The sequence below is a fragment of the Sapajus apella genome, unplaced genomic scaffold, assembly GCF_009761245.1.
Source record: "Sapajus apella isolate SASKATOON/1434 unplaced genomic scaffold, GSC_monkey_1.0 scaffold47, whole genome shotgun sequence".
NCBI lineage: Eukaryota > Metazoa > Chordata > Mammalia > Primates > Cebidae > Sapajus > Sapajus apella.
The window spans coordinates 5,623,528-5,641,610 of record NW_022436987.1 but is presented as its reverse complement, the minus strand read 5'-3'; the positions used below and the strand labels follow the sequence as shown (position 1 = coordinate 5,641,610).

General features: G+C 41.0%; 1 long non-coding RNA gene across 2 annotated transcripts; it reads left to right on the top strand.

The window, feature by feature from the left end:
- The first annotated feature begins 607 nt into the window (after positions 1–607).
- LOC116525253 lies at positions 608–5,946 on the top strand. 2 transcript variants are annotated; one of them, XR_004257639.1, is made up of 3 exons: positions 608–1,103; positions 3,998–4,113; positions 4,733–5,946. It is a non-coding gene; the product is annotated as an uncharacterized LOC116525253 (long non-coding RNA). The 2 variants fall into 2 exon arrangements; XR_004257638.1 differs by lacking the exon at positions 608–1,103 and having other exon boundaries at positions 3,853–4,113.
- The last annotated feature ends 12,137 nt before the right edge of the window (positions 5,947–18,083 follow it).

The window sequence follows — 18,083 nt, the reverse complement described above, 5'->3', positions numbered from 1 at the left end:
ATGAACCACTGCACTTGGCCCTAGTCAATATTTTTATACATGTCTTAAATGACAAAGAAGGTAAGGACAAAAGTTTACAGTAATAGCTAATATATAAAATAAGCAAGATACAAAATAATCTGAACAGCCTGACTTTCAAGAAGAATCATTGTAAAGTTCTGTTTTTAGTTCAAAGAAAATCAACAGCACAAATGCATAGGGATTCCTGACTTGGCAGCAGTTCATGTGAAAAACAACTGGATTTTTAATTGACCATGGATTCATTATGAGGCATTATTGGAATGTGACTGATAAAAAACAACACTAGGGCAATTCTTGACCACAGCCATAAATCTAGTGTCCTGATAAAAGGGTGGCAGCTCAATCCTGCTCTGGTCAGACCACACTGGAGTTCTATTTTCATTTCTAGGCATCCATTTCACAGTTGGAACATGGTACCCTTGACCTACTTTTGTGAAATAATGTTTTCTCACACTCCTTTTCCATCCTGTGTTCTAGTGTACTCTCAAAAGCAGTATGCTAAACTAGGACAAATGAGCTCTACCCTTCTAATATAGCACAATTACAAAGCAATAGTGTCTTATGAGTCAAGTTCCTTCAGATTTCAATCATGTCAGCTTTTTGTTAACTTTTTCTTTTATTGCAGTATCTTCTCCCTGGTGACTTGGGCTAAATTGGGAGTAGTGAAATGACTGAAATGTGACTTATAGCCACTATGTGTACTCCAAGTGATTCCTCCTTCCTATTAGTCATAACAGAACGCTTCATCCTTGAACCAGGCTGCTCTGCCTAGTTTCCTGATCTTCATGCAAAAACTCCAAGAACCCAGCCTTGCCAACCTCCTACAGGAGTCTAAAGCCACCATGTAGTCAGAAAACTGAGATCTGTGCTACACTTGAATCTAAACTCATCAGAATTAGCTTATACAAGTTCCCTTTTCTCCCTCTAGTATATACTTCCACTCCTTTGCCAGGGATCCATCCCAGCCTTGACTTCCCTTTCTTCTTCAGCTCCAATGAGAACTGGAAGTGAGAAAAAAATGTAAGGAAGACAGGAGGAAAAAGGAGAAAGAGAGGAGAGATTAGTCTCAATCCCAAAGATAGGTAAGACCTTTCATTATTGCGACAGCAAATCATGCTTCTCTCCTTTCTTCTCTCTTCTCTCTTTGTCCCCCAACCCTCTTCAATACATATACTTGCCAAGGACTAGGGAAACCCCAGGTTACAAGATCCACTCCCTATAAAGGGGCTGATCCTAAAATTAAAGCCAGTACAAAGGGGCCACCTTTCCAGCCTAGGGAAGATACTCATGCTTCAAACCAGGTTAAGGTCTTATTGGAGCCTATACATGCCCTCTGCTTTCCTATCCAACAAAGGCTGAGAAGCTGTGGTCTCTTCCATTAATGCCCCTGGATTGGAAGGGCAGTGGTCTTATGTAAATTGTGCACTAAATACTATGGACTTTTTTTCTTTTTTCAGCACGAGACAGATACTGTGAATGCTATATCTCATTTAATACTAACAGTAAATCCTGTGCTATAATGTATTGATTAAGATGTTTTCCACTGCAAGGAGCAGAAAGCTCAACTCACTATGGGATACTAAGTGAAGGAAATGATTGGTTTACACATTTAAAACAGTGGAAGTATAACAGGATTGAGGATGGGTCAATTTAGGAGTTCTATAACTTTATCAGGGACTTCTATTTTCCATCTCTCCACTCTGTCATCCACAATGAGAGCTTCCATCTAGGGTTGGTCCCTGTTTTAGTCCCAGAGTGGCTTTCTATTGCCACTGAGACCACATATATCTCCCATTCTTATCTAGCAGGAGAAAGGAAACTTGTTTTTCTGGAAATAAGCCAGTAAACTTATACAAGCTTATTGGCCTGAGTTAGGCCAGAACCTACCACTGGGTCTATAATAATGGCCTTAAGATGGAATTGTGCTAGGCCTGAGTCTTCGGGAGTGGAATGGTCTATTGGGGGAGATGTGGATACCCTAACAAAAGTCATGGTAGTTACCCAGAGAAGCAACTCCAAGGCTCTCTTAGCTACATATTATCCCATTTTTCAGAGAAGAAACTGAAGCTTGGAGATGCTGCTGTGTAATAGTGGAGCCAAGATTGTCACCCTTCCCTACACCAGGCTGTCTTGAAGAAACAAAAGAAAAGTCGGAATGGTCATCCCTTCACCTTCAGCCTAAACCATGTAGATAGGAAAGAGGCACAAGGATTTCATGAGACTGGGAAAATCTCAGCCACCATGCTGGTACCCAGGAGCCACTGAAACTACCTACTTGACAAAGCTGAGGCAGCTTTGAACCTTCACATCACCTGGGACCATGCCTAGCTCAGCAACTGTTTATAAATGGAAGAGCAGAGACTACTAATGTATTACCCATAATGATGAATCCTAGAGCACTGATTTCCAAGTCTATTCTGGATTAAATCAGAGGTGTGGGCTAGCCTGGGAACCTTGCCACAGTGCATAACATTGTTCCTCCTGGGAACATCTTCTGAGTTCCAAAGGACAGATTTGCGAATAGACTTCTGGAGTACAGCCCCATCCACTGCTGGGAACTGCCTTTGTTTGACTTGTTTATTCAGGAGAGCTGCTCTGGACTTTCACCCAGCCACTGCCTGGCAGGAGGTGACCTGGCTTTAGCCAACAGTGGGCGGAGACAGCAGGAGAGCAGCTTCTGCTCACTGCTAACTGGACACCAAGCTATACTACAGGTAGGGGGGAGGGCAGAGTATTCAGAGGCCATAAGACAGCTGGTCTCTGAAAAGGGACCTCATTTAAGGAGCATGAGTCTCCCTGTCCCACTTCTAGCTGGTGCAAGAGGGAGACAAAATTAACTCAGATGACTTGAAAGCTTTTGCAATTTTTGAGATCCACTGAGTATAAATTTTACGATAAGCAGCTGTTGGATTGTGTTCCTGCTGAGGTCCCACACAAGGCAGTGTCAGATTTGAGTGTCATGGTCTGCCATGGCCACACTGGCCTAGAGGGTTTCTGAGGCTTATTTTGAGCGATTTTACTGTTCGTGGTCCTGGCAAACATATTCATTTTTCTGACAATATTTATAGTCTGATGTAAGTGTGAACTAGATAATGACCTTTCAAGCCATGGCATAATATTCTGTTTAAAGCTTTCATTTTTTTGCTCAGAACATCTGCAAGGTCCTTTGACCCTTCTGTATGGCCTCTTGGAGATTTTTCTGAGTCTCTGACCACTTGTGGGGAGTGAGAGGTGAATGATGGGCAGAATCTTCATGTGTCTTGGGTCATGTGAGCATCTGAGCCTAAGGAAAACACTCCTTTTGCTTCTGAAGTTCTTGCAGCCTGTTCTGAGATATGTAATGCTGACTAGCTCATGCTGGTCATTTCTTTCTCTCTGGACATCATAGGATCATCCTCAAAACACATGTGATAGCACATATATCATCAGCTTCCCCCATGAGTAGTTACTAGTACTTGGCTAACACTTCAAGCTTGACATGGCTAAAACAATACCAAATCTGCCATTAACTTTAGGTGACTCACCAGAAGAGCTATTTTAAACAGAATTTGTAGCAACTAAGATTACATTTGTTCTAGGAAAAACAGACTGAAAGGACAAAAGGCTAATGCAATATTTTTGAAAAGCTCTTTTTAAGCTCAATGAAGTCCTGCTGTCTTTTCTTGACAGCATCCTAGTTACCAGCCATAACAGGAGGGGCAATAATTGGTATCTAAAACACTCAAGAAACAATCATGTCATGACACCATCCAGCAGGAATATATGTTCATCAGAAAACAGGTTTGTAGAAATAGTGATGGCCATGTTCATTTAGTCACCAGGGATTGTAATAAATTCCCCTGCAAAATAATATTGGCCAGGCTAGAGCTCTGGTAGCCTTGTGAAGGGTAGAGCTCACCAGTCACCTGGCCTGCGTTAAGGTCATCTTCAGTTCTCTTGGCAATTACTGTACTTTCTTCTCTATCCCAGAGTGCAGACGCAAATTGGGACTTTTAGCTCTGACCTTCCAGCTGAGACAAGATTTCTAAGGGGAGAAGAATGAACACATGCAAAGAATGGGGCGCTCACATGCTACTCAAATGAGGCACACAGGTAAGCACCAATTCATTATTCTCCTGAGAAGTTGCTGCTTTTCCTGAGGCAGGGAGGTCAGGAGCAGGCAGAACCTTCAAGGCCTAACAACTGTCAAGACAGTCCTTAGGAGGCTAGGAGAAGCTGAAACCACTATCCCAACCCAGTTGTCCTGAGTTTTCCTTCCTGCTTCAAGTCTCCCACTTCATTTCCCATTGCCATAGCATCATGCTAGCGCCCTACCTGTGAGGAGATACTACATTTCTTTAGTGTTCTACACACGCCTTCCCTGAGCTCTTCTTCACATAGCTGAAACAGGCTGGAGCTTTTCCAGAGCCTGTACAAAATTCTAAGGGAGAACAACGGGGACATAAACAAGAAAATACAAGAAGCCTAAACATGGTCAAGCTTGTGCAATACATTAACAATCGTAATATTTAGGGAATGAGACACAGAAGGGGGAATCAAACCTCGTTTGACCATTTTTAGGAACTGTATACTTTTAATGTAATACATGTATATATTTTGCCATATACAGTATTAATTTTGGTATTAATTAATTTCACTCCACTTACAGACTCTCCCCCTAACTCTGAGATTCTTCCTTCTGTTCCTTTCTATCTCTGTCCCTTCCCAATAGGTCTCACGAACCTTCTGAGAAGAACAACGAGTGATAAGTTTGATCATTGAGTCAATAAATGTGCCGGCTATAATGCCAGACGCAGTGATAAGCCATCACTTACCTTCAATGCTTATCAGTTACCACTCAAATGCCTTTTCTCTTTGATAGGAGAAAAGACCAAGGGTCATTTCCTTAATACTTCATTCTGTGTCCATCTAAGAAGCCCCGGATCTAGGTGACTTTAGAAAAGTCACTTAGAATTATATGAAAGCACACTTACTAGACTCAGTAATCTTTGCCAAGAAAAAGATCTTGGCTGAAAGAATTCTCAACTACAACAATGACTGCAATCAAAAGGAACTCATTTACATACAAATGGATCTTCCCGAAGAAGGCAAAAAGGAAAATCCCACTTTCTGATTTGGAGCAGCAACAAGCTACTAATGTAGTCAAGGCAAGGCAGCCTCTGTCCTCTGGACGCCTCTATTAAGATGACTAAGGGCTTTATCAAGCCCATCTAAGTTTACGACTATATTAACTCTCTAGTGCTCTTTACTTGAGCTCCAAGGAGACACTGTTTTCCTCATCCCTCTCATCATCTAACCTGAGCTCAAGTATTCTCACCTGGGTGTGACTCAAATTGACCTACCCTTTACTTTCCTGGGGACCCCCCTTCCTTAATCTGCCTCAGTTTCTTCAAAGGAGACAAAGATAAAACATTTGGAGACACCACAAATGAACCTCATCCCAAAGTTTACAGCCACCTTTAGAGCTGAGAAGAGCACTTCTGAGAGGCACTTCCAAGGAATACCACCCACTAACACACCCAGCGGAGAACAGTCTGTGCTTGGGGAATGGAATTTACCTGCCGTTATACTCTTCAAACGTCGTTGGTCCATAAGGAAAAGACACTCAAACCTATAAGCCCCCCACGCTTTGCTCTAGAGCCTCACTGATCAGAGCCACGCGTGTACTCCCTTGGAAGTTTGTCTGGGATCAGCGGGTCTGTCCTTTCCTCCTGAGTCTCAGCAAGGGATGGGTCAGGCAGGACTTAATGGCCTGAAGGAGAGAAGCCACCCATGTGGCCCAACAGTTCATCCTAGGAAATGACCGTCCAGCTGGTACACAACTAAATAAACATAGATTCCAAAATCCCCCAAATTCTTCAAGGCACTTGGCTAAGATAAACCAATATATTATCAACCTAGAACCACTTCAAGAATTTATTCCTAGGAGAGAGATCCAAGATGGCTGATCACTAGCAGCTTGGGATTGTAGCTCCTAGTGAAAGCCCAGAGAACAAGAGGACACCACACTTTCAGACGAATTTTTGTTGCTCACGGACCAGGAGATTCCCAGTGGAGGAGCCCCACGGGTTGCCAGAGCAACTCTTGTGGCCGGCACGGCAGTTCTTGGTGCAGAGTAAACAGGACTGGGTCCCCTTTTGGCCAACGTTTGGAGCTCCGGGAAGGCGGAGTCGCCTATTCAGCTGATTGAAGGACGGACTCAAGAAGGAAGCCAGATCGGAGATTCCCAGGTAGAAAAGCACCATCAATCTTAACACTGCTGTTTTAGCCAGCGCAGGCGCTGGAAATCAACAAGTTGGATGTCCACTCAGAAACCTAATTAGAAAGTCGGTAATTACAAAGACGACAGATGGATAAATTTATAACAAAAGGAAGAAACCAGCCTAAAAAGGCTGAGAATACCCAAAATCAGAATGCCTCTCCCTCTACAGGGGATCACAGTTCCTCATCAGCAACGGAACAAGGCCTAATGGAGAACGAGTGTGTTCCATTAACAGAAGCAGGCTTCAGAAGGTGGATGATATTATTGAAACTTCTGTGAGTTAAAAGGGGTTTGTTCTAACCCAATGCAAAGAATCTAAGAACTTTGAAAAAAGGTTTGACGAAATGCTAATGAGAATAGACAATTTAGAGAGGAATGTAAGTGAATTAATGGAGCTGAAAAACACAACAGGAGAACTTCGTGAAGTATGCACAAGTTTTAACAGCCGAATTGATCAAGCAGAAGAAAGGATATCAGAGATCGAAGACCAACTTAATGACATAAAACGAGAAGACAAGATTAGAGAAAAAAGGATAAAAAGGAATGAGCAAAGTCTCCAAGAAATATGGGACTATGTGAAAAGACCTAACCTACATTTGATAGGTGTACCTGAATGTGACGAAGAGAATGAATCCAAGCTGGAAAATACTCTTTGGGATATTGTTCAGGAAAACTTTCCCAACCTAGCAAGGCAGGACAATATTCAACTCCAGGTAATACAGAGAACACCACAAAGATATTCCTCGGCCAGGTGCAGTGGCTCAAGCCTGTAATCCCAGCACTTTGGGAGGCTGAGGCTGGTGGATCACGAGATCAAGAGATCGAGACCATCCCGGTCAACATGGTGAAACCCCGTCTCTACTAAAAATACAAAACATTATCTGGGCATGGTGGTGCGTGCCTGTAATCCCAGCTACTCAGGAGGCTGAGGCAGGAGAATTGCCTGAACCCAGGAGGCGGAGGTTGCGGTGAGCCGAGATCGCGCCATTGCACTCCAGCCTGGGTAACATGAGTGAAACTCTGTCTAAAAAAAAAAAAAAAAAAGATATTCCTCAAGAAGACCAACCTCAAGGCACATAATTGTCAGATTCACCAGGGTGGAAATGAAGGAGAAAATACTAAGGGCAGCCAGAGAGAAAGGCCGGGTTACCCACAAGGGGAAGCCCATCAGACTCACAGCAGACTTCTCAGCAGAAACCCTACAAGCCAGAAGAGAGTGGGGGCCAATATTCACCATCCTTAAAGAAAAGAACTTTCAACCCAGAATTTCTTATCCAGCCAAGCTAAACTTCACAAGTGAAGGAAAAATAAAATCTTTTGTGAACAAGCAAGTACTCAGAGATTTCATCACCACCAGGCCTGCTTTACAAGAGCTTCTGAAAGAAGCACTACACATAGAAAGGAACAACCAGCATCAGCCTTTCCAAAAATATACCAAAAAGTAAAGAGCATCAACATAATGAAGAATTTACATCAACTAATGGGTAAAACAGCCAGCTAACATCAAATGGCAGTATTAAACTCACATATATTATTATTAATCCTAAATTTAAATCTACTAAATCCCCCAAACAAAAGACACAGACAGGCAAATGGGATAAAAAGCCAAAACCCATCGGTATGCTGCATCCAGACCCATCTCACATGCAAGGATACACAGACTCAAAACAAAGAGTTGGAGGAAGATTTACCAACCAAATGGAGAGCAAAAATAAATAAATAAATAAATAAGCAGGAGTTGCAATTCTCGCCTCTGATAAAATAGACTTTAAAGCAACAAAGATCAAAAGAGGCAAAGAAGGACATTATCAACGCAACAAGAAGTGCTAAAGATCCTAAATCTATATGCACCCAATACAGGAACACCCAGATACATAAGACTTATAAAGAGACTTAGAGTCCCACACAATAATAGTGGGAGACTTTAACATCAATATTAGACAGGCCAACGAGACAGAAAATTAACAAGGATATCAGGATTTGAAATCAGATCCGGAACAAGTAAATTTAATAAACATTTATAGAACTCTCCACTTCAAATACACAAAATATACACTCTTATCAGTACCACATCACACCTACTCACAGGTTTAAATGAAACATTGGTTGGCTGCTTGTTTGTTATTCTCTTCCCTCATATTTTTTTTTTGTCTCCATTATTAAGAAAAGAGGTTTTCAATACCCATTTTTAGACTGCATTCTAGCCTGGGCAATAAAGCAACACTCTCGTTCTCTCTCCCTCTTCCTCTTTCTGCCTCTCCTTCATTCTTTTTTTTTTTTTTTTTTAATTCTTTTTCTTTCTTTTTCTTTTTTTCCTTTTTTTAAAAAAAGAATTTATTCCTAAAGAAACAGCAGGTGGCAGCAAAGTTTTACATTTTTTTACCCTTTGGACTGGAATGAAAACACAGTGTCACGGAGTAATCTCCTCCTCTCTGAGTCAGCCAGCTGGCCCAGAAACGGGCACATTGCCATCTTGTAACATGAAGGGTATTGCATCTTCTTGCGTGGGCTCTACTCATTTTGACAAAAGAACACGACATCAACCCCCACCCCCAGGCCAGAGGCCTGCCTGGTTCTGTAGGCCAAACTGGAAAGTGACTGCCACTGAATGACCAGATCACAGAGGCTGTGGCCCTGAGTTTCATATTCATTTTCCCAGTATCAAGGTGTTGCTCATTCGCAATGTGGAGGCCCTCAAAGAAACCTGAGTATGATTAAGTGGAAGTATGCCTAAGAACTGAGTATATACCTCACAGCATTTTCACTGTCTATTATGATATAATCCATGGCAGAAATGTGGGGGCAAAAAAAAAAAGTGGAAGAGAAAAAGGGAGTTAATAAAATCTGGTTTCCGGTGTACTTAGAGATTTAGAGGTCTCTGAAAGCTGCATCACCACCCCACAGCTGCTGCAGCTTGGGCTCAGGAGCAGGCAGTGCCAAGACCACTGTCTGTTTTGGCCTCAAATATCTTTCTTGACTTAGTATTGTGCTTGGCTCCCAACTTCCAAGTTGTAGCTGGAAAGTTTCCGTTGTCACAGCGCAGCACTGGAGTTTAGAACCCAAGCTTTTGCTGATTGTTTTGCAGAGCAAATCCAGTTTTGCCTTTAAGAAGTGACTGGTCAGTTTGTTCCATCGCAAAATGGTGATTCAGATCTCTCTCAGACACATTTTTAGACTGAGATACTTTTTTTTCCCTTTAGATTAGAGAAGGGGGATTTCTTTATCTTGCCCAGGCTGGTCTTAAACTCCTGACCTCAAGCAAGGCTCCTGCCTCAGCCTCCCAAAATGCTGGGATTACAGGCCTGAGCTACCTTGCCCAGGCTGAGATGCTTAATTTCCTTATAAGAGGAAACTCTCTTATCATTTAAAGTAGAAATGGAGGGATGGAGGAAGGTAGGGGTAGGGCTGGAGGATTTTGAATTGTTATTTTTTTTTTAAAAAAATAAAGATTGTTCAGGAAAAAGATAAAGCTGAGGTCTTTGTTTCCAGGATCCCAAACAGGTTTGCAAACATGTATTTGTGAGTTTTCTTTTTGGAAGCAGAGTTGACAGAAAAGTGAGTAGCTTTAACTCTATAGCAGCATAACTCCTGGTGACCAAAGAGAACATTCCTAAAAGGTGCAGTGGAGGTAGAAGAAGTTCATTTATTTACATGACATGCAGCCTCAGTCCCAAACACCTTTTTTGTTTTCTTTGTCTGCAGAAAATATGATTTTGTTCTGAAAACTTAAGGACAAACTTCACAGCTCTCAGCCCAGAAAGGGTCATTTAAGATTATCTAATAAGGAAAACATTGTATAATTCCTTTGAATGTAATAAACAATATCTTTTGGGGCAACTTGCAGCAAATATTCCAAATTTCACATCAACATTTAATTCTCCCTCTGTGTGTACGTTCTACACTCCACAAATATGATGTTAAAGCATTTAATGCAGAGAATTGACAGCACCAGGAAAATATGTGGGCTGTCTGGAGTTGCCATTATTGGCTTTAATTATGACCTACTGGCTCTTGGGTCCTAAAGCAGCCAGAAAATGAGATATGTGTGCCAAAATATTCATTAGAATTCCCTTCTCAGTCATTGTTCAGAAAGAACAAGTTTCCTTCTGGCTCCCATCTTCAGTATCTTAAGTGGAGTTATAAATATGCCAGATTTATTAAAGGATCAGTCAGTAAACAAGATTATGTGCATACCTTGTATTTTGCATTTTAAAAATCTTGAAAAGGTCAAATGTCCCCTTTGCTCTTGTTGTATTACTGTGAAGAAAGAATTGCTTTTGCAGCGTTAACCGGTGCTCTCCACCAGGCCCCCTCATCCAAGCCCTGCTCTCTTGAACTGACTTGATCCTATATGCTTTGGAACTGAAAGTACTGATGAAGCACAGCTTGAGTCTCCCAAGGAACTAGTGAGAAAGATGGTTTAATTTTTCCCGCTTTTCGATGTTCATTTCTCCCTGAATATAAGAAATTAGAAGGCTGGAGTCAGAGGGGAGGAATCTCTGAGGTCCTTGATGCCATGTCCTCATTTTAAAGATGATTAATCTAAGGAGACGTGGCATATCCACTGCTTCACCTTTGTATTCTGGCATTGAGAAAGAACAGGTGCTTTTTTTTTTTTTTTTAAACCACAGAATCTTTAGTCATTACTCTTAAACAGAGTTGCTATTTAATGAGCTTATACTACACTGCCAGGCAGGGGTTGATGCTTTCATCCATGTTATATCATCCATTCTTATAACAAGCCAATAAGGTAAATATTACTATCCCCATTTTATAGCTAATGAAACTGAGACTTGGGTTAAGAGATTTGCCTATAATTACAGGACTAGGAGGAGGGAGAGTCTGTGTGTAAACTCAAAGTTGTCTAACTTCAAAGCCTATGTCCTTTACTACACCACTTCCCTGCCCCCATCCCGCCTGCCAACTGAAACAAGGCCACACTAGAAATCAGTTGGCATATCTTGGGCTCTCATATTGCCTTAATTTTTCAAGTAATGAGGTGAAGAAAGGGTCCTCTACAGTGATGAAGTGGAGAGAGACGCCTGTGCCCAAGTGGTCTCCGCTTGCCAGAATGTGAAAGGGATAAACAGGGACCATATAGATGCAACTCTCCCCTATTATCTACTTGTCATGTTTAACATGACAGTTCACCCTATAAGCTTTTGAAAGACTTCCCAGTTTTTAATAAAAGTTGGCTGATTTGGTCTTGACAATTTGTCTTTCATTTAATAGAAAATTGGTAGGGCAATTTGGGTTAGATGCTTCTTTTGGGAAAGAAATAATTTGTAGTTATGTTCTCTCTCTCTCTCTCTCTCTCTCTCTCTCTCTCTCTCTCTGTGTGTGTGTGTGTGTGTGTGTGTGTGTATGTGTGTGTGTGTGTGTGTGCACGCACACACGCGCTTAAGGTTATATAGGGCTGGGAGAGCAGATGTGGTGTGAATTAAGGAAGTTTATCTGATGGTTGTCTACAGTGGCACAGATGATGGGGTTATTGCCTGGAAATGCTTGTGTTTTCCATGGAAACATGGTTTGGGAAAGAAACTCTGATGTTTTAGAAAAACTAATAAAGTTAAGATCAAGTTGGAATGTTATGTGTTAAATTTAAGAGCATGAGATGAAGACATCTGGGCAAACATCTCAATTTGCTAACCTAGGTGCCAGTAAAAACTGTAAACTAAAAATTTCTCTCTCAAAGAGAAAATTCATATAACTGGTTTAGTTATAAATAACCTGCCTGGTCTCTGCTCACACAGTTCCCTCTTTGAAAATGAAGTTACTGGAGCCCTCTGCAAATAGGTACCTGCCTGATCAGAAAGATTTAAATGACATCACCTCCACATTGGGTTGTTTGAGTGTCAAATCACCCCAGCCACTGATAGCCTCGTAATCTAAATGAACATTATATTTTATCTGGACCACTGCAATGGCAGGCTACCCAGTGTCTGGAACAGCGCCCTGCATGGAGCAGATTATTGATCTAAAACAACACTGATTGAACAAATAAATGAAATCCTGTTTCCCCTGACTCCGTTACCCTGTCCTGATTCCCTAACTCTTGTTGCATGTCTAGTGCTGATATCCAGCCACAATACCACGTCTCTAGGCCTGTTACCCTGTCCTGTTCTCGCCAATCCCTTCAACAAAAGTATATTCATTTGTGAGGACCATCATCACAAAATACCACCAACTAGGTGGCTTCAACAGCTGAAATTTATTTTCCCTCAGTTCTGGAAGCTGGAAATCCAAGGTCAAGGTGTCAGCAGGTTTGATTTCCTTGGGGATCTCTCTAGTTGGCTGGCACATGGCTGTCTTCTCTCTGTGGCCTCCCATAGTCTTCTTATAAAGACACAAGTCATATTAGATTGAGGACTGCACCTTATTTTCCCTTAATTTCCTTTCCTTTCTCTTTTATTTTCCTTTCTCTTTAAAGTTTTAATTTTTAAAGAAATTTTCTTTTCCTCTTTAAAGAAAATTTCCCTCTCTCTTTAAAGGCCCTATCTCCAACTACAGTCAAATTCTGAGGTACTGGGGGTTGGGGGTTTAGCATATGAATTTAGTGTACGGGGTGAGGGACACAATTAGGCCCATAATAAGGAATAATTCCAGTCCTGTCTGCCTCCTCTGGCTGGAACCTCTCTGGGGCCTGCCCATAGTTCGCTCCTAGAATGCACGCTGCTGTGCTCCCTGCCATGCCTGATGCCCTGTCATTTCCTGCTGTTCCTCCTTGATGCCAACACCCTACAGCACAACCACCTGTTGTCTGTTACCCCACCGTCAGCTGGGGCTCGCCTTCCTCCCATCACCTGCAGCTTGTCTTCTCTCCAAACACTTCCCCCCCACCCACCGCCGGCTGCAGTCAACCCTTCTGTTTCTGGTTGTCTGACTGGATATAACCCTCAATCTACAGCAAACAAACAAACAAATAAATAAACTCTTGTTCTGTTAGCACCACGAGGGTGCATTTTTGAAATAGCTGTATGGGGACAACGTGTGGGTCAAACAAAGTTAAGTGGCTTCACAAAGATAAAATATTGCAATCACACAATGACATTAGGCCCCACGCACAGGCAATCCAGTTCAATTGGTTTGGGATAAGGCTTGATATCAATATTTTTTTTAAGCTTCCCCCACATGACTTTAATAGGCAGAAGAGGTTAAGGATCACTGCTCTATCTGGTGGAATAAACCTATTACATTGAGACAAAAGGTTACCAACTAGGCTAGAACACAGAAGCAAAACAAGGCTAGGGGATCCCCTCCAACCTGTCTGTGACTTGTGAATGTCGTGGAGTACGCCTCCCCAGAGTCCAGTCCCTCCCAAACACAGGGATGGTGACTCTTCCTTCAGCTCTAGCACCCCTTTGGTGTTAAGTGCTCTGCCCTTTGGTCTAAGAAGTTGGGGGTGGCTTATTAATGTCCTCTGCCATGTAGGGCAATGTGGGTAAGGTTCAACAACGCCTCTAGGCACAGGCAAGAATCACGTCTGCTGGGCCATCTGAGCCCGACTTGCAGGCTGTTCCTGATGAAAGCTCTCCAGCAGTAGTAAAAAGAATGGTTCTTTGGCTCAGGCAACAGTGGGACTCACTTAGATGGCAGGGGATGAGCTCCAGGTATTTAACTGGCCTCCACAAGTTTGCTGGGACTGATCTGCAGTCTCTCCATGCTGATGTCCTCCTCTGTGTGGGGCTCTTTCCCAAGGCCTCCCCGCAACCTCATAGGTCCCTGCTCTCCCTCAGCCCAGAGAACTAGGATGAAGGAGGCTTAGTCCAGCTCTCCCTCTAGTCTCTTTCCAATGTGGGTAAAGCCCAATCCCTGATGTTTCCGGGCCTTGCCTTTTGATTCTCAAGAGCCTTTTCTTCTCTCAACAAAACCCGGTTCTCTGCAAATAAAAGGCTTTGGCTTTCAAAACTATTGTTTTTGATGTAGGCTTCAAGAGGCTATTTTAAAGTCAGAAAACTGAACATTGACTGTTTTATTCTGACTGTTTCTTGCTCTTAGCATTCCAGTTGTACCAATCCTAATTCTCCTCGAGGCAATGCCACTGATTTACTAGGGAAAAGGTCAAGTGGAAAAAGTGTAGCAAAGAAAAGCATGAACAATAACATTTCAAGATACCCTTTCTCTATGTAGGAAATACTGCAACACTGACCACTGCATACCTCCCCTCAGGCAAGCCCTGAGGAGTAAGCAGGCCAGCATGTTCTGGCTGAGTCCAGTCCCAACCAAACACAGGGGTGGGTGACTCTTCCTTAGCTCTAGCACCCCTTTGGTGTTAACTGCTCTGTCCTTTGGTCTGAAAAGCTGGGGGTGACTTATTAGTGTCCTAATGAATGAAGAGGAGGTGGAATGAAGAGGAGAATCAAGATTTTTCTTGATCATAAAAGATCTAAATAACAATGATTAACTCATTGTTTTCTTTAACAAGCCAATGGCTAAAAACAAAAGGTGGGAAGAGGTTGCTCTAGATTAAAGAAACACTAGAAAAAGAACGATTTTGTCTGGATTCTATTTTGAACAAACCATTGTCAAAAGACATTTTTGAGGCAGTCGGGTAAAGCTGATTATGGCCTGGGTATGAGATGATACTGCAGAATTATTTTGAATGTTGTGTGACAACAGCATTTTGGTTATGTAAGAAAACATTTTTTTCATTTTTTAAAAAACAGATGCATATTGACGTATATGTGGGTGAAATGATAGGATGACTGGACAAAAGAAAATTGAAGAAAAGAAAGAGGAAGGAAGAAAAGAAAAAAGGATAGGTAGGAAAGAAAAGAAAAAAACATACTTTGGCAAAAATTTTTTAAAAGCAAAAAAGAAAAAGGATAGGTGAATCAAATGTGGCAAGATCATGATAATTATTGAATTTTAATGATGGGCATATGGGGGTTCATTATATTATTATTTCTCTATTTTTGTGTGTTTGAAAACTTTCATAATTTTTTAAGTTGTAAAATTGGTACAGAAAAAGAAAGACTGAGCAATAGAAGAAATTAAAAGGCCCAGAAACAGACTTAAATATTTACTTTAAAGAATTATATTACTAATTTGAAGGAAGATGAATTATTTCTTCAAATAAAAACTGAAAAGGAGTTCCAACATATAAAGCAAAAAAAGGAATAGAGATGTTCCACTAATAGCTGGAGAAAGAGACTAGCCTTTTTTCTTCCCCCTTTTTTCCCCAAGAAACTTCAGAAGTAACTAAGGAGAACTCTGTGTCTCTGTGGAACACAGTTTAAAAACCTCTGGTGCATGTGATGAAGGAAGGCCCTCAAATCATACAGAAAACATGCATTACTCAGTATAAATACTGGAAAATGGGCTAACAATTTAGGGGAAAATAAAAGTTAAATCCCTACCTGTCATATGCCCAAATAAATTCCATTTGCTTTAAAATGTTTAGCCTGGGTAATATGGTGAATCCCCATCTCTACAAAAAATTTAAAAATTAGCCAGGCATGGTGGTGTGCACCAGTAGTCCCAGCTACTAGGGAGGCTGAGGTAAGAGGATCACCTGAGCCCAGGAGGTTGAAGCTACAGTGAGCCATGATCATGCCACTGCATTCCAGCCTGGGCAATAGAACGAGACCTTGTCTCAAAAAAATAAATAAAATAAAATGTTTACGGTACAAAACAAAATCGTAAAAATATTAGAAAAAAAGATACGGCTATTCTAAAATATTGAGGCAGAGAAGGGCTTTGTAAGCAAGCCAATAAAGACAGAAATTATAAAGATAAAGATTGATATCTTTGATTACATATTTATAAATTTTATGTGGCAAAAAATAAGCCACACTCTACAAAAAGTAAAAAGGTGTGTCTCTGTGTGACATAAGGTTAGTATTCTTAATAAGAATATTAAAGTATTTCAGATCAACAAGAAAAAAAATATTCCAACAGAATGAATGAATCAAAAACTCAAAAAAAAAAAATGGCAGAGTGTGGTGGCTCATTTATAATCCCATAATTATAATCCTATAATTCCAGCACGTTGGGAGGTTGAGGCAGGAGAATCACTTGAGCCCAGGAGTTCAAGATCAGCCCGGGCAACATAGTGAGATCTCCTCTCTACAAAAAATTTAAACATTAGCCAGGGTGGTGCACGCCTGTAGTCCTAGCTACTCAGGAGGCTGAGGTGGGAGGATCGCTTGAATCCAGGAGCTGGAGGCTGCAGTGAGCTATGATCATACCACTGCACTCCAGCCTAGGTGACAAAGCGAGATCCTATCTGTTAATAACAAAACAAATAAGTAAATAAATAAACAATAACAATATATGTAAGGGGAAATATAAATGATCATGAAGACATAAAAAGTAAGCTACACTAACGATCAAGGAAATAAGCTAAAGTAGTGAGAAGAGTTGATGCTGTTAAATTTAGCCTTAAATCTGCTTCCTTATATATTTTAAGTTTGGCCTAAAAGTTTTTGCATTCATAGTGAACGTTAATCTAATGATGGGAAAACACACTGAAACCTACGCTTATAACAAGTAGCTGAGTCTCAGCCAATTACAGAAGCCATATTTCAACTACTCACAGGTGGCTAAGTATTCAAATCTTGTTTTCAAAAGGCAGACGCAGAGCTGTAACCAGTCTGGCTGTTTCTGTACCTCACTTCCATTTTCTTTATGTCACTTTTCTTTTTCTGTCCATAAATCCTCTCCAACCACATGGCAGCATCAGAGTTGCTCTGAACTTACTCTGGCTCTCAGGGGCTGCCTGATTCGTGAATCCTTCTTTACTCAGTTAAACTATGTTAAATTTAATTTGTCTAAAGTTTTGTTTTTTAAATAATGCTGATTCCTCTTTCCGGTGATACAGCAGATTAGTTAAGTTGAAAATCCTGCTACTATAAAACATCTAGAAATGCTAAGTAAAATACATTTAATATCCTATTAAATGCATAGCTGAACCCTATGAAAATACAGACAGTCCACAGAAGACAAAACCAAAGTAACTGAAAACCAGGGTAGAAAACTTGAGCTGAAAAGCAGTTGCCTAGGCTTTGGGGAAGGGATTTCCTCTCTGGTAACAGAGACTTGTTTAGGGACAGAAAGAAAGAAACTGAGATACTCAAGTAAATCCAAGGACTCTCAAAATGCCACACCCCACATCACCAGCACAGATGCACTTTTGCGTGATTCATGAACACGACATTAAGAAATTAATATAAAGAATGATCTCACATGGGTAATAACCTTGGGACAATTGGCAGAAGCAAACATAAATCTCTCTGAAAGGACTAAACCCAGTCCACACAGAATTACCATCAATTAAGCTTTAATAAGATCAGCTCAGAACCCCAAATTACAGGAAATAGGAGGAAACACATCACGATGAACAAGAGTCAGCTGATAAAGGTAACAGAGTTATTAGAATGAAACTATAAAGTAAATGTTTTTAATTATTATTATTACTATTATTTTGAGATGGAATTTTACTTTTGTTGCCCAGGCTGGAGTACAGTGGTGCCATCTCAGCTCATCTCAACCTCGGCCTCCCAGGTTCAAGATTGGCACTGCACAATCATAGCTTCACTCAGCCTGGGACTGAGTGAGAAAAAGATACATACACACACAACAAAACCAAAATAACCTTAACATCCAACAACAGAGAACAGTTAAACAAATTATATTTTAATAAAATGAAATACTGTGCAGGAAATTAAAATGATGTTGAATAGATATATTTATTGGCATTAAAAGATGCTCAAATATACTGAGAAGTAAGGAAAAAAAGCAGATCAGCAGATCATAGACAAATATGATCTCACTTCTTTCTAATTGTGTAGACCACTAG